Source organism: Mytilus trossulus, chromosome 7, assembly GCF_036588685.1.
Source record: "Mytilus trossulus isolate FHL-02 chromosome 7, PNRI_Mtr1.1.1.hap1, whole genome shotgun sequence".
Lineage (NCBI taxonomy): Eukaryota > Metazoa > Mollusca > Bivalvia > Mytilida > Mytilidae > Mytilus > Mytilus trossulus.
In genome coordinates, this window is record NC_086379.1 from 20971346 (window position 1) to 20989620 (window position 18275).

General features: G+C 30.3%; 1 protein-coding gene and 1 long non-coding RNA gene across 2 annotated transcripts in view; one reads left to right on the forward strand and one right to left on the reverse strand.

Moving 5' to 3' along the window:
- LOC134724773 (ankyrin repeat and fibronectin type-III domain-containing protein 1-like) overlaps window positions 1-17882 on the reverse strand; it is a 196959-nt gene extending 179077 nt beyond the window's left edge. The window contains exon 1 of the mRNA XM_063588012.1: window positions 17829-17882. The gene's annotated coding sequence lies outside the window, so the exon portion shown is untranslated. The remainder of the gene's footprint in view (window positions 1-17828) is intronic.
- LOC134726890 (uncharacterized) lies at window positions 1218-3937 on the forward strand. The gene is made up of 3 exons (XR_010108667.1): window positions 1218-1353; window positions 2713-2845; window positions 3507-3937. It is a non-coding gene; the product is annotated as an uncharacterized LOC134726890 (long non-coding RNA).
- Window positions 17883-18275: the final 393 nt, after the last annotated feature.

An 18275-nucleotide genomic window follows, 5' to 3' on the forward strand; every position in this document is an offset into this window, starting at 1 on the left:
TTGCTGAAAGAATTTTTTTTTTTTATCCCAGTCATATGTTTCTATTATAAAAAAAAAAGGGGGGATTCTAACTCTCGATTCCCCCCCCCCCCCCCCCCGTTATCCAGTGGCCGATCCGGAGTAGGGGTTCCGCGGGTTGGCCCAGCTTTAAAAAATGAATGTATTTGACTTATTGTATTTTCTTTTCCGCCAATACATCGTGTAGGACGTCCTAGCTAAGATATTCCTAAGATAGCTTCGATGTGCATGTTGAGACGTGTCCTAAGTCAGTCCTAACTTTATCCTAAATCCGAAATTCTTAGGACGGAACTTAGGATATTTTCGATAAACAGGCCCCAGGATGAAGTTCGGTAAACTTTTTATACGGGTTTTACATTTTTTCTTTTTTGGCGGATGAAGACAATTCTATTCTCAAGTCACCCTTAAGTGTCCATAAAATCAGCAGCACCCATACATATATATATACCTACTTTCCAATCTTTTAAAACAAATAAAAGAAAGGATAAGACAAAATGATACACATTATCAAACGCCTATTTTATCGGTAATAATACTTGAGGGTCTTGTTGGAGTTGACAGAATATCAAATCACGCGACTGGGAAACGCAGAATAAAGGACAAAACATATAGCATATACAAAAAAATATATAATGAATAGAAAATAAAAGAATAATCAAATAGAGAGTAATGAGCAAAATTATAAAGAATAGAAAAAATATTTAAAAAATTAAAAGAATACAAAATCGATGGACCATCCATCCAGACCATTATAAAAAAAATTGTAGTTGTCCATTTTTGTTTAACATATTATTTTATTTGAAAGATATAAAATGACCATACATTAATAACCTCAATGAAATGACATTCAAATAATTTACAACCTTCGATTTGTTAAATTTATGTTAGCAAACAAGTGCTGCATATCTATCAGAAGTTGTAAAATAATTATTACTAATTACAACAAACGCGGCTTAAAAGCCTTATCAAATTTATGTAATGCACGCGTACGTTGGTTGAAGGCCCCCTAGTGTTACCACATGCCGAGAAGTCTTCAAATGGAATCACAAGATAATTAATGACAAGACGTAGGACACTTACACTGGACCCCTGTTGTGTTCACTTATCGCTACACTGACGGTGCGAAGCTATAGATGGAACGGCGGACCATTTAAATGACACTGATCTGTAATTTTGTATATTTTTTAAATATGATCACTTGATATTTCTCTCTATGTACGTGCAATGAAGATGACAGACAGTGGACATCAAAAGGAGAAAAGACAAGTTAAACCTAGACGGGATAGTTTTCCAGTTTCGTTTATGAAACATTCATCACAGTTCAAGAAATTGGAGGTTAGTTTTTCTCAGTTTACTAGAAGTGGGGTGAGGGGTGGGGGTCAAGGATACTGGGGTTCCCTCATGGATACCCAACATATATGCTCAATGCATACTAGACGTTTAATAAGTCTCTGCTTATGCCCCTTTTCAAATCCTCGATCGATCCGCATCTGCGAATCAATTTGCATATTTTTTTACGATAGCACTGCATTAGAATAATATCGATCACTCCATAATAAACAAGTACAATTTGAAATAAAACATTTATGGAACTCCAAAACTGATTATGATAACGATAATCATATCATTAAAGAAAGAGGTGTATCATGAAGCAAAGCTATAACTAAATTTGACTTTACTACTCTGACAATTTGTTATATCACAAAGATAAATTTATATACTACAAGTGTGGACACAAATCAGTGTGGATAGTATGTTTGGGTTTTTGACAGTGTTTTGTATAACAAAAGAAGTTCTTTGTTTTCCCCATTGGTTTCTATATTATTAACTATGTTGCATAATATGACAACCAACCTGAGCATTAGCAGAGTTGTTTATTTTATATTTAGTTTTTTTTATGTTCAAGACGGGCATAAAAGAGCTCGAGACACTAATTGCATCAGTTACCAAATGATTATGTCAGATAGAGTATGTTCCACATTCTTGATTTGGATACATTTTGAAGCTAGTAGAAGAGGAACACATAACAAGTTAATTTTTTCATGATGTGATTTTTTTTTTTATTGGAGATGGTATCTGAAAACATGCGAACATAAGTTTGAACGTAAAATTACTAGATAAATATTATTTTTTATCTTAAGTTTTATTATTATGATATTAATAATGTTTCTAATCGGTAATCTCATTATTATTTCCTACTGGTGAAAGTTGAAGTAATCTTTAAACATTTAAAAAATTAAAAAGTTAACTTTCTTTACGCTTAGTCTTAGAACAGCTGTTAGGACACACTAGCTATGAAATTGTTGCATAGAAAGATGGAAAATGTACCTATTATTTTAGCAAAAAGTGAAAGATACCCAGGGGCGGACCAGTCATTTTTAAAAGAGGGTTCTAAACATTTGTTCCAATATAAAACCAATGATCGTAAAAAAAAGGGTGTTCAAAGCACAGAACCCTTACTGGATCCGCCACTGAATCCAAAGGATATTTATACTCATTAGCCTATGAAAAAATAACGCACCATTGCGGAAAACGAATAAACGAGCAAGTTTTGGACATTTTCATAAGTACCTAAAGAACTGTACTCGCACTCTTATGCAATCTATTTGGCACACAGAATAACTGACAAAAAGTCTGCATCTTCATGGATAACATGACCATTTCAGTCAAAATATAATTCACTGTACTTTATAGGTCACCAGACACTTCTATCAAAAGTATTTTTTTTAAAGAAACACAAAAGTTTAGAAGGCAGACAAAATGGCAGAAGTAACTACAACCACAGAGAACATTAGTGCAGGATACATTTTGAGGAAAATCTTTAGAGGTAAAAAAAAAAAAAGAAGTATCTTAGAATGCTGAAATTAAGATTCATGATTGTTGTTTTATAAAAAGTGTTCTTTTTTATCTCATTGCTAAAGGTTTTGAAAGTGCTAATTTAAATATAATTCATACATATATTTTGATAATTGTAGTTCGGTCGGAATTGTTATTAGTGAATTAAAATTCATTATTTTAAGAAAGCGTGCAATGTATCGGTTACTCTATGAAAAGGAATATATTATGAATTTTAGAGCGAGGGCCTGATATGTGATGTTCAGATGTACAATCATTTGCACATCTTATTTATACTGCGATCAGATCCGGCTGCTCCTTCAGCCCTTGTACATCTCTCTGAAACATTTGCTTACTTTACAAGTTACAGTTCGTTTTTGATAAGATTAATGTAAGATGTTGCAAGACTTTTACCATCTTCAGTTATGCCCATTTATAACCATAAAAAATGCTGGGTGTTTCTGTTCTCTAACTTAAGTTTGCCTCAACCAAATGTTAAAATCACAAAACTGTCTTAACTACTTGAATCCTGTGCATGTATCTGAATGTGGAAGTTGACACGTGCAAATTTACAAAATGTACGAGCAGGATCATTTGTAGCCCATAGACACATTTTTTTTTTATGAACTGCATCTTTTTATTTAATCTTACAGATAGCTTTGGTTGAACGGAATAATGGAAACATGAATTTGGGAATATTACATTTACAAAGATGATTGTTCGAAAAGTTAAGAAGAGTTTGAAGATGAATAATTCCAACTACAGATCTGCATGTCACTAAAAGATCAGATTACTAAACGATTAGTACCAGATGCATTATAACGAAGCTTCAAGTTGTCTCTCAGTTTGTCTATAATAAATAAGACCATTGGAATTTTCTTTTAAATTATTTTAATTTTGTATCATGTAATACTTTTAATATTATTTTTATATAGAACAAAATTCATATTGAATGTAGAATAAATTTATTCTGTGTCTCAGCCTCACCATACAGAGAACTTTACTTAAAATAAATTTATTTTATATTTTATTATAATCCGAAATCGCATTGAAACTAGAATTAATTTATTCTGTCACAGCCTCACCATACAGATAACTTTACTTCAAAATAAATTTATTTTATATTTTATTATAATCCAAAATCGCATTTAATGTAGAATAAATGTATTGTGTGTCTCAGCCTCACCATACAGATAATTGGACTTTCAAAATAAATTTATTTTAAATATTGTTATAATCATAAAAGACATTGAATGTAGAATAAATTTATTCTATGATTTTCTCGAACTAATAATAGATATTATGGCTCTATATAATAAATTTATTTTATTAATGATCATATACAGAAAGCACCATGCATTTAGAATAAATTTATTCTATGTTGAATCCTTTACAGAGAATTGACTAAAAATGACAGCTAAGTGTAGATTTCAGTATAAATTTATTTTGAAATGTAACAAATAAATACTAATATAACAGAATTGTCTTTGTTTTTCATGATTTTTTCTCTAATACATGGGTTATAGAATAAATTGATTACGTTCTGGTCCGAATTTGGCCTCTAATTGCACTTGTCAGAATTAAGAGTGAAAAAAGAGGAAAATTGGTTTTTTCCTTTTTTATTCTGCTCTCAGTTCTTAGTTGTCTTTAATCATATACTGCTAAATTACTTTCAATGTCATATTTAATCAAAATAGGTGGTTTACAAAATACCCCCAACATCAACTCATACAAGAAAATAGAAAATCTATTAAAGTGTCAAAATTACCCTCAAAATACCTTTAATCTTTATACAATAATTATGTTTAATGACCAACTTCAAACTATTGTAAAATGATACTTCAAAATCTGAAGATATTTTAAGAGATTTTTATAGAATTACACTTTTAACTGTCTCTAATTTAAATTACCAAAGAAAAAAATGTTATAACAAGTATTAAAATTGTCCTATCAAATCTGTATGAGTGGATATTTTATTTGGTAATTGGTTTAACAAGAATATGTGACCTTAGGACACAATGACCTTTTTGCATGATCATAATACCATGTTAAATGAACCATGAAATATGTTTTGTTTATATTTTAAATAATTCACTTTATCATTGACATGTGCATGATGTTTTAGTTTCACATTGGTTTAAAACAAAACTACCATTTAAACTTAACTTCAAGAAAATGTTATCCCCTTTAGCCATTTTCAGTCATAAGCATGTTGACCTGGAATTTTGTTACAAAAATCAATGCATGACTGAGCATTCTTTTCTTTCTTGATTATTTAGTGTTAAATGCCACTTCAAAACTATTGTGGTTTTACTTTGTGGTCAGTTATTGTTGATGGGGGAAGCAAGAGCGCCTGAACTCACAACCTAGGAGTTGACAGGCTAGTATACAGGAGTAAAACTTCTTGGACCACTCAGCCATGTTCCACGGGGTACATTCAATCTTGTCTTAAAGGTGGTGAAGATAAAAAGTTACCCATATCCCTTTTTTTTTAAATTCAGTCTTCTGTTTACAGTTGTGACTTTCAACTTTGACCTAAACACCCTAAATTCAAAAAGTTACATGATCACCCATATAGGACATTACAAAAAAGATATTGTCTGGCAAAAACAATTTTATTTTTTATTTTTATGTATTATTTCTCCCTAATTTCAGTCTATTTATTGGCATTGTGGAATGAGATCATAATAGGGAATCCAGTTTCTGAGCTTGTCAATTTTATCTGGAAAACAGTTTATAAATTTTTAGTTTTTTTTTTTTTTAATTTGGGTGAACTTTTGAAGTAAATTTTTAGGACTTACCTCTAAACTACAATAATCAGAATTCTCACTCGGAAATACAGTAAATGGGCAAATTTGTTACTCCTTATTTATCATTTAAAAACTGCATGTAGTTGGACACAATTAAATTTGTAATATGTTTTTGTGGTTTGAATTAATGCATGGAAGTGTATTAGCACGTACTTGAATTAATAACTACATGTAATTAAATATTGATCTAACAATATCCTATTACTTCAAAGGAAAAAGTGAGAAAAACTGCTGCTAGATATGACTTAATTAATGTCCAATTAACACAATTTGCATACAATATTTCTGCCCTCAGGTGAGAAACGTAATACTTATTTTAATAATAAAACCATTTCAATTAAACAGTTAAATGCGTAATAAAAGATTATTACTAATAATCATTGCAAATTCAGATATGAAAGTATTAATATCATTTTTGGTGTTCTAATAATATGCAAGTCAAGCTAATATATAAATATTGTGCATTAAAAAAATTCCATTTCATGATAGTTTAAAATTTTGTCATATTTTTCAGAATTGCCTTTGCTGTCACTACTGGACTAAAGTTTGGCTAAACCTTTTCCAATTTTGGGTCCTCAAAGCTCTACAAGTTTTTTACATTTTTGATTTGAGTTTCACTGATGCGTCTCTTGGAGAGAAAAAGCGGTGTATCTAGCGTAAAAAGTTTTAATCCTGGTATTTATGAGTTTATTGTGATGTTAATGTATAATTTTAACCTTGCTGAACTGATTAAATGACAAACATTTTCTGAACAATCAATTTTAATACTTACACTAAAAGACCCATGTTAATAAACTCTCCCCATTTAACACATCACAAAGCTGAACAACGATGATCTTATTTTACCAATTCAAGTATTAAATGTTTAATTCAAAATACATAATGACCGAAAAGCCAAACCCGTAATTAATGACAAAAACTCATTAGATGCTATTAAAATGGTTTTGTTGCTCTCCATAAAGAGAATCATTTCTGCTAATAGTCTGTATTGTAATATGATATCTGAACTATTTCATTAGTTCCATCTAAAGAGATTAATTTAATGCCAAAGAAAATATCAATACAAGATTACAGATCCACATCGTAAAAAAATGAAATTTAAAAATTAACTTAAAAAATCCAATTCAGCACTATCATGAAATAACCAAAAACTAATGTCATACTATAAAATTTTGAATAGAATAACTTGTCAGATTAAATTGTACAAAAAATTGTCAAAAAACATTAATTATCATCAATTGCATGCAAGCAAAAAGAAAACATTTAATTTCAAGTGACATTAAATTTAATTTTTTCAAGTCTTATGAATTGTGTTCAAATTATCTAAAAATTATTTTAATGATCAACAACTGCATCCATACGAAAAGGAAAAGAAAACATTTAAATTTAAGTGACACTATACTTTTTTTTTAAAAGTTATATGAATTGCACAAAAAATTGTCTTAAGACTTTCATAATGATCAACAATTGCATGCATGCAAAAAGAAAAAGAATACATTAAATTTTCAATGAAAAGCTTATTTTTTTAAAAATTCCAAGCGATATTTAAAATGTCAACTGTAGATCTTTTATCAACATCTTCCTCAAATCAAGTGTAAAATGCATGTTCAAATTAAACCAAATCTTCTTATTATCTTGCCTGATTACATTCTATGTTTTCTTTGTTTGAAAATTGGAAATATGTTAAAGAAAATGTCATTTTAATGATATATATTGATATTCATAAAACCATACAAGATGTGAATTAAATACATATATATATAGCAATTAAAATCAAGTTAAGAAACATTTCATGTAGAAAATAAACAAAATGCAGAAACTAAATTTAAAACCAAAATACTCATGTGCATAAAGGAATCTATGAACTAGCTTTCATTTTTATATCAATTTAAAGATTTTAATCAAATGTGATGTTCAACTAGTTGACAACTGAGAACACCACTATCAACCAAATATTTTCCAATTTATTTACATAGGATTTTTACACCTTTATGTTAGAAGCTTTATTATATTAAGGACAGAAAAACTAAGCTTATGCTGGCAATAATATCCTCATAATCATTCTTTATTTCCTCCTATAGGAGATTGACAAAAGACAAAATGCATATATTATGTACAATTATAAGTTTTGAAATCACAAAATTAGAATATATAACTTTATATTTTGAATTGAAAAGTACTATTTACAGTTTACAGTATTTTAGGAAGGATTATACTTCGTTAAGGACTTCCAAATGATGCTCTGGTGTTAAAATGTCACAGAGATCTTCTTGATTACTTAGTTAACTTATTGTATTAAGGACAGAAGCACTGAGCAATACTGGCAATAATATATAAGTAATTATAAACAAAACAGAACAGGTATAATGAATTTCCAAAAATTGGTTGATCCACAGTGTGATGCCTATGTGACAATTATCTACCAAATAGATTTCTAATTTATTAACATAGGATTTTTTATACCTTTGTTAACAGAGTAATTGTATTAAGGACAGAAGCACGGAGCTTATACTGGCAATAATATATTAGTAATTATTAATGGTGTCATTAAACATATTAGGGTTACCAAAATAATATAGAAAAGGTATGAAATTCCTAAAATAGGTAGAAATTATTAATATAATAATTGTACCGATATCTTTATTAATAATCATCTCTCTATTGAACTTTGTACATTATTACAGTGTAATGCCCTTAAACCCCAGCGTGAATTCTTACAAAAATTTTATTACTTCTCAAGATCGTGAAATTCATCTGTTATCAAAGTAACTTCTAATATCTATATTTTATCACTACAAAGCTTTTAAAGTGGCTACTTCAAGTCATCATGAAGCTCCCTTGTCAACAGCTAACACCATTCAAATCACCAATAAATTTAACTGTGTGTTTGCCTTGTAAACAAACAATCATTTTGACTATAACATCTCATGTTCTAAGTAAATATCACACGGTATTATTTATTGATGAAATAAAACGTCAATATAAATTCGTATTGTCAAAGTTTTTCTAGTAATTTACAACAGGACCGTGATCTATTTTGTGTCAAGGTATCTACATATATATTGGATTTAAAAATGCTCAATTTTAAAGTATTTTCTCTTGAAATTTATTTGTATATAAATGAAACTGGAGGTCTCAATTATATTCCTTAATCTCGGACAAACAGAAGAGCGTCAAGATATTTATTCTACTACTCAACAAGTTAACTTTTCCTATTTAAAATACTGTCACTACATACAGATATGTAAGCAAAAACTGAAAATCAGTTCAGTCAATTATCTCAGTTTTAAAAGAAATTATGACATTCAAGGACAAAACTGAAAAGTCACTTATTCATCAACAATATGTAACTGAAAAAGAATTGCTTCACAAGGGAAATAACTCTAGCTCAAACTTGATCTTTAATAGTTACTGTACTACATCAACTACTTTTATTACTAATAGTGCGGTGACTGAAGGTAGATTTTTTTTAATTTAATCTCCCCACTGAACACACACCTATATAATATATCATTTGAAAGAGGAAATCGTGTACTATAATAATATGCCTGTCGTCAGGACTTATTATGGTCACAATTTTTTAAAATTCAGGTCAAAGGTCATATGTGAAAATCTGTGAAAATTTGGGAGGGTTTCAATTTTGACATTTTTTTCTTTTTCTACACTCTACATAAATACAAACGATGCTTTTTTTGGCTTTATTAATGTCTGTTATTATACATAAACCTTAATTATTAAGATTTATTTTATCCAAAAAATCCTATAACGACATTTTATAAACAAAACTTCAAAAATTAAGTTTTCAACCTGTAAAATGTTTAGAGCACCTTAACCTTTTGAAAAAATTCAATGTTAGGTAAAAATCAAGTGGCATGCAGGACAATACTTTAAAATTATTTTTTAAACTATCATTTTAGGTGAGGTATCAACTCAAAGCAATAGAACACTACAGTCAAATTTGACCTCAAATTGAATTGCGGATACTTCAGGTTTTATTATAGATTATTCATTGCTTTCGTCTTTTTTCACAATTATTACTGCTTCCATATAGTATAATCTGTTGTTGCGTATTTTACTCTGGTTTATATCTATTACACTATATGTTTTGTACCTATATACCCCCTTTTTTCCTTGCAACGTACCACAAACTTCAAAAGTATTCCATATAAAAAAAAGATGTGATATGATTGCAAATGAGGAAACCCTCCAAATGAGACATAAATTACCAATACGTCCCGTACGGGCTTAAACAATGAGTAAAATGTATACTGCATACCCTCATGAAATAAAATGTCTGAATTTTTGCTGAGTTTTGCTGAATAGGTTCTGGACCCTAGCTGAATGCATGCTGAACCAAATTTTGGGATCTGAAAAAGTGCTGAAGCACTTTTTCCAAATTCTGAACAAATACTGAAAAATTACTGGAATGTTCAGATTTGCTGAAAAAGTGCTGTAACATTTTCTGAAAAGTTCAGACTGTGCTGAAAAATTCAGACATCGCTGAACTGAAGCTGAAAATAATCTGAACTGTTCAGTTATTTCTGAACTCCTCAGACAAACATCTGAAACTATGCTGAAAACTTTTTGATATCTTTGAACAGTGCTGAATTTTTCAGAACAGCCCTGAAAACTTTCTGAACAGATTTTTAAGATCCTGAAATGTTCAGAAACAATACTGAAATCATTCTGAACAGAATTAATACTTGCTTAATTTTTCAGAAAGACATCTGAAAATGTGTTGAACTATTCAGACAGTGTTGAATTGTTCAAAACAGCTAAAAAAAACTTTCTGAAATGATAGAAAGCTGAACTGTTCAGAACAGTTCTAAGAGCTTATATGAACAGATTAGCCAGATGCTGAACTGTTCAGACAGAATACTGAAAATCTTCTGAAAATTATACAAACAAGAATGTGTCCACAGTACACAGATGCCCCACTCACACTATCATATTCTACATTTAGTGGACCTTGAAATTGAGGTAAAACTCTATTTTGGCATTAGATCATTAGGAACATCTATAATACTAAAATTACGAGGTCAAATTTGTCAGCCGTCATCACGTAAAAACGACGAATCAAAGAATTCAACTTTATATAGAACTAATATAGTACAAAGGTGTAGATTAAAAATTACACCACTCCAGGCCCTTTTGTTTTCCACGTAAATAATATTGCCAATAATTAAGAAGTTCCGGGTCGAGTCTGATACCGATACCAATAGTATATTCTCCTGTTACCTATTACCTTATCTGTAAGTTCCACATCTGACAAGCGCACCAACAAACGGTGTATTCAGAATAAATATGCTATATACACGAGTCATTATCACAGGATTGACACTACTAAATTGTCAAATTGTTACCTATTGTAAATCTGGACTAAAAATAAGGCGTATAGGTACAGTTTTCAATTTGTTAGCGGGCATGACGTAAAACATTGAATCAAAGTTTATTTATAACTTATATAGGACAATGCTGATGATTAAAAAATACTCCATTCCAGGACCTTTTGTTTTCCAAATAATTAATATTACCAAAAATTAATAAGTTCCAGTTCGACGGGTTCAAACAGAAAGATTTATCAGATGACAATACTAATACTAAAATAAGGCTTGCGCATAGTTGTATACTTTAATTCAGTCACGGACCCCCGATATCACGGGTGTGTTCTAGTGTATACTAAGTTTCAAGTTGCTTGGACTTCAAGTCTTAATAAAAAACTACATTGAACAAAAACTTTAACCTGAAGAGGGACAGACAGATGAATGGAGGGACAAACAGACAGATGAACAGACCCACAGACCAGAAAACATAATGCCACAGGCCTCTACTATCGTAGGTGGGGCAAAAAAAATATTTTAAAAACTTTTATATCAGATTAGAGCAGAATACATGTACACCAAAGACCACCAAACTGAAGTTGTTTTTTTAATTACACATGTTACATGACTTGATCTGAAGTCAATTGGCATTAACAACCTAAACAATTCATTTCAGAGCAGAGTTATTGATATAAGTTATAACATAAGCATTGTGACATATGATTTTTAAGGGAAAGTTTAAAAATTTGGGTCGTATCTTTTTGAGATATTAGCCAATCAGTAAAATCAAAATATATTCGAAGTGAAAATAGATTATACATGTTATATAAACAAATAAAAAATCTCAAAATCATTAACTACATGCACCAAAAAAAGGGGGTGTGTGTCATTAAGGATTCTCCCACTCAGGGACACCCAAATGTAATCATGTCCCCAGGTACCTGTGAAATCTACAGTAAACAATTAAATAAGCTGGCTTTCTGTTTAAAGTCATGAGTACTCTATTAATAATGTTACATTAAAAACTGAAGAACTTATATCATTGACTCAATTACAATTTATAACAAGTTTGTTGTTTCTGTAATAAATTTCCTTTCTTTAAAAGTCATGATTCCCCAACTTGCAAAACATAATCTGTTCATTTTGGGGGCGAATTAACCAGGTCCGATTTGACTTGGTGCCGAACTGTCTATAACAGTGCCGATTTGACAAGGTGCCGGAATGTCTAGAATTCATTTATATGAAGACTTGAGTCTGAGAGGTAACCAAGGTCCTATGTTATATTAAAATATTGACACTGGAGGTCTTGCCATGTGTCTTGGTGTCGAAGTATTAATAAAAATTTAAAAATTGAAAAGGGAACTTACGTTGAAATTATTTGCTATTTGTTCGATAGCCTATCCGTTTTTTGCGGGTGCACTGCCAGTGTTAATTTTATCTGTAGAAGAAGTTTTCTGAATCTCTCTCCAAGTTCTTCAATATGCCTTACTTAATTGTATTTCGGCATAAAAAAAGAACTAAGAAAAATATCAGATAAGTCAATCGTTGTTGTTGTAAACTAATACAGTGTTATTTACAAGCATTGATAGTACAGTCAGTTATATAGGGAGTTAAAACGTTTTCATGATCTAAGCTGATCCCCTGCTGGCTACTACACTATGTTCGTAGAAAGTAGATACCAGTTTAATAAGTGAAACCTTTCTGAACCGGAAACGCATAATAAATTACGTCAACAAAAAACTTTTAGGCGCCCTAAATACGATTTGTGAAATGATAGCTATATTTATCAGATAAGTATTTTACAGTTTGAACTGAAATGTTTATTGCTAATTTTAAATCTAATTTAAAGATTAAGTTTATTGAGACAATCTATAAATACCATTTTTGAGAAATTAAGTCAACACCAGAAAATAATTAAAAATGAAGAAAATCCTTGAAATGTTTATACTTTTTTCTCTTCCCTTCTAATTTTTTTTCCTTTCATGATATCAAATCAATCAATTTAAAAAATGGCATTTTAAAAAAATCATAATTTATATTGAATTAGAAAATAAGTAAGACATGGGATTCTTTGTGGATTGTATTTTCTTGCAGGTGAAAGTCCTGCATCTTCCACAGAAACTTTTTGAAATTCAAGCAGAAATTGAACTGATCTAAGTTTGAAGCTCTGAAACTTCAATTTTGATTTATACAGAAAAAAAGAGAAGTTTACATATATATTTTAATCTGATTTTTATTTAATATACAAATGATTCTGAATTAACAGAATTAAAAGTTCATGAATAATTCATGATTCACATTATTTGAAATAATTATCAGGACGTTGAAATTGGATTGATGATTTTCCCTATTAACATAAGAAAATTTCAAAGGGTTGAAGGACAGGAAAGAGTCCAAAAGATTTCTTTTATTAGTTGGAAAATAGAACAAGCCGCATATATTGTTAATATTACTGTTATAGATACGAAATGTTTCAAGTGAAAGACGTGAGATTACGTGTAGATTTACTGTAGTGCTCCTTTCGTGTGGTAACCTAACGGTGTACAATACTTGGCCCAAGTATCAACAGCAGCATGGAAGCTTTCACTTGGGACAATTATATGTTTATTATACAAAATATAAAAATAATTAGATGTGGCATGATTGATGCTGAGCAAACAATTCATAGATAAAATCATCAGTTGTAAAAGGCTTGACTGATCTGATTGCAACTATATGAGACACAAAATAAAAAGAAATAATAAAAAAGACAAAGACACAACTAATAATTCTACTTCACATATGACACCATTGTATTTCTTAAATAATGTTTATTTGTTTTGGATAAAAAGTGTCTTTCAGACAGAATATTAAAAAGCTCAAATTGTCTAAATACCAATGGAAACTTTCCTGAATTATAACTGAAAATCATCTGAACCTTTCCTGAATTATAACTGAAAATGGTCTGAACAATAGCTGAAGACTGAATATTGGCTGAGTATTGATTAATTCAAATTTTTAGTGAATTTTTGCTTAAATATAGTTTTGTTTGTTGAACATTTTAGAAAGAAATGCTGAAAAGTTTACCTTAAAAGAGTCTTAGATGAACTTTAACCGAAAATTTGCTGAAAACCCACTGGAACGTGTTATAGCTGGGTTTTTTTTTAGAAAATGGTGTTTAAGAGGTTCTGAATATTTCAGCAAGTTGTTCAGAAAGATTCAGAATTAATGCTAATTATTTCTGAATATTTACTGTCAAAAATGTCTTGCTGAATTGTAACTGAAAGTTTGCTGAAAACTTGCTGGAATGTCCCAAATTCAGCCATCTTTAAGCAAAAGGTTTTTTATAGGTTCTGAATATTTCAGAAAGGTGTTCAGAAAAATTCAGAATTAATGCTGAATTATTTCTGAATATTGCTGAATAGTTACTGAAAATGACTTGCTGAATTGTTACTGAACATTTGCTGAAAATGTGCTGGAATGTGCCAAATTCAGACATTTTTAAGCAAAAGATTTTTAATAGATTCTGTAAAATTCAGCAAGGTGTTCAGAAAAATTCAGCATTAATGCTGAATACTTACTGAAAACGTACTGCTGAATTTTTACTGAAAATGTGCTGAAAACTTGCTGGAACGTGCCAAATTCAGGCATTTTTCAGAGAAGGGTTTACTAAATGTGTTCAGTAAAATTTCAGCATCCAGTTCAGAAAAAATTCAGAAAAATATTTTCATGAGGGTAGTCTTCAATCCACGAAATGAGTGTTGTAAAACAAACGAAAAATCTCTTGACCTGATTAATGTACAAAATGAATAAGAAACAAACAAAAAGTAGTATATAGAAACATACGACAAACACTGCATTACCGTCTCGTGACTTGAAACAGACACAAACAGAATGTGGCGGGGTTGGACTTTTTTAGGGGCACGCCAACACTCCCCAAACCAGGGGGCTGGAACCGTGTGTATCAGTTCAACATGCTCTATACCTAATCAACCGTTATCTCCATCATTTTCATTTTCACCAACCGTCACAAGACATGTTTTTAATATTTCTATACATTTCACTCATGGCCATAGGTATGCACATGAAAGGTTCTGCTCAAAGCAAACACCTTATTTTGAGTTATTCTTTACAAGTACAGACAAGGTATTGTAGGAAGTCCGAAGACATGTGTTCCAAAAGAAATACCAGCTTCAAACCATCCCTTTCAATTCATCCAAAATTTAACAGAGATCTAAAATGGGGGTATAATGACATCCATATGCTTGTCTGCAAAGATGATGGGGAAAAATTATGCATGAGACGTACACACTATCTTGATTTCGCTCAATTTCCTGGTTGGCAACAAATTAGATAGCGTCGCACTCTACTAAGAAGCATAACATTCATTGGCATTCACTATTTCAACCAGGTGTTTCGAACCTAACTTATGGTACTTTTGTAAAGCCAATCTTTAATGAAAAGGAGTAAAAAAAATGGCCACACAAACGGTTGACGCAACTACGCAATTTCTGTGATGCCATTTCCTGAGAATAGTCTTGGCTATGCAGTTTCATCGAGTTACCATAAAATGAATTGCAATAAAGACGAAGGCATTGACTGAATTGAAGAAGAAAGAGACAATTCTTCTGAAGTTGGATATACTTCTGTAGAGTTTGTAGAGATGTCTTTTCTATTAAATACTTGCAGCGGAATGACATATATGTCCATTATTTGTGTCTATTACATTTGACATTACAATTTTGAGGTCAGTTTTCAATTGACTAGCAGCTGATATGGCATCTCAAAAAGCTATTTTGCTACAAAATATTGTTATATTTGCCTTGAACTTGTAGAAGTTGTTTGACAACTGAATTTCTATAGAAATCAATGAGTTTAGACTGCATTTTACAAGTAAAATATTTTAAATTAGAATCAGCTGGAAGAAAAGATCTACTACTAAGTAGTATATTTATTTAGTACTGGTGTCATGAGGAATGACCATTAAATCGTTGTCAATAGCCAAAATAAAATTAGTAGAAGCAGTATCCTGATCTGAGATATCTGCTTTTTTTTCGTTTTTAGAAAATAATTTTTAATGCAACCAAAATGACAGAGTGCTTGAAGTTTAAAAGATGGACGGGAAACTATTTCAACTTTAACTTTATCTGACACGGTTAAAACATTCTTAATACGCTTATCTGATTCTTGAATAGTTTTTGGTCTTTCCAAAATGTTTTGTTGCAACAAAATATACAAGCCCTCCAGTTGAACGACTGATTCTAGAACGCGTACACATACCCGAAACTGAGGAACAACAGTCCGATAATTGTATGTCGTCATTAAATATCAGATTAGAAGCTTCCTCGTTCTAAAAGGGGGAACAAATATGTTTACTTGTGTAACTTTTGTAGCATTAACAATGATAAACAGCCTGCAAGGACTTCTGTAAATCAACAGCTTTAGCATGAAACATCTTGATGTTCACCTCATCTAATCTTTTATTCAATGCAGGTACAAAAATCGACTTTCCTTTACTGGTAAATTGACTCAAAATTTCAGTCTATTTTTTCTTTTCTTTGCATATTAAGCACTGCAAAAACATTAACAACTTTTGTCTTTTTTTTGGACTTAATGGAGCAAGTTGCAACGGACTTGACATATCACGGAATATTTACTGAAACTATCCGTCAATTATTTTGATTTTAAAATAAGACTTTTCTGACAAAGTATATTTAATGTTTTATAACAAAAAAACATTGAATATAAACACATACAAACAAAGAATGTAGCATATATCAGTGCAAATATGTGTATATAATAGCGAAAAGGTAGTAATATCATATATCAGTTGAGAGTAAATTATTGACAAATACACAACATGTGACGGAAGGCAAGTGATTAAGTTCCGTGTTGAAATTGAAGTTTTTTATTTCATTCTTTTTCCATTGATTTCTTAAGGGTTTTTTCATATTTTGGTTCCAAAATTTTTATCACTGATTAGTTTTATGAAATACTATATGCTAAAAATATTATGGGATACTTTTTATGACTACTATGAATAAGAAAATAAAGTTTGTTTCTGAATTTGCAATTAAAATTACCTCAATTTTTAACAGTCTAAACTTCACAAATTTTATAGATTATAAGAAAATGAAATACTAAACAGAATATTTTGATATATGAAAATAGCTTCAGGAAAAACTATTTCAGTTAAATGTAAGCAAAAATACACAATTTTTCATTTTGAAAAAAGGGGGTTGAAACTCTCCAATATACAACTAGTCATTAAAAAGACTTTTTAGAAAAATGTGACCGTACGAAGTTCTGACGACAGAGCAAAAACTAAAGAAGACATATTTGTCTTTAAGTTAAGACCATTTTTAGCCGTGTGTTATTTGGGGAGATTAAACTCACGATCTAGATGACTTTTTACACTTCTGTCACCGCACTATAAATCATCTTCTGTCAAAACTAATGATGAGGTTAAGTGATATTGATGTTCAGGCCTCCTCATATGTAATTTTTAGGTGGATTGTATGTAAATGAAAGTTACATATTTGTGAAGTAAACTGAATGAAAAATTGCATGATGTATGATTGAACTACTTGAAATAGATATAATTTGATTTTGAAACATAAACTTGTTTGATGGGTTGGGATTTGAGTGATTTTCTATATGCAATGTGGTATAATGTCTCACAACTCCAGCAAATAAAACAAATAGACTGTCAGGCAACAGACATCACAGCAATCTCAGTTTAGGAGACTACAAAAAATAACTGAGCAACTGAACAGGATAACTTATGCACAAGGTAGCATGATGAATATCTGGGGAATTTATCACAAGTATTTAGAGTTAATATCTGACAATTTCTTTAACCTACCTCTTTTAACAGGAACCATTATATCTGTTTCTGTTTATCTTTGACTGTCTGTCTGTCATGTCATTCACTCACAGGAGATCAGCCTTTCATAACACAGCAATTCTGTATGCCTTAGTATCATGATTCATCCTAGGTACATTTTTCTCATTATAATATATCTGCCATAAAAAGATTTAATAAAATCAAAAAAATCACAGGAGTAAGTCAATTTAAGTTCATTTGTCTTCCAATAATTTTATAATCTATCACTCTCATCTCAATATCAATGTGAAAATATACAAGTTGTTACGATTTTATACCAAACTAAAGTTTAATTTTGTTAAAATACAATCATTAATCATTATAGAAAGATAAGTCTAAAATTCATTTAAGTCAACATTTTTTATCTGCATTGTCTTCTAAAACTAGATAATTCTGAACTGAATATAAAAATAAAGAGATGTTATA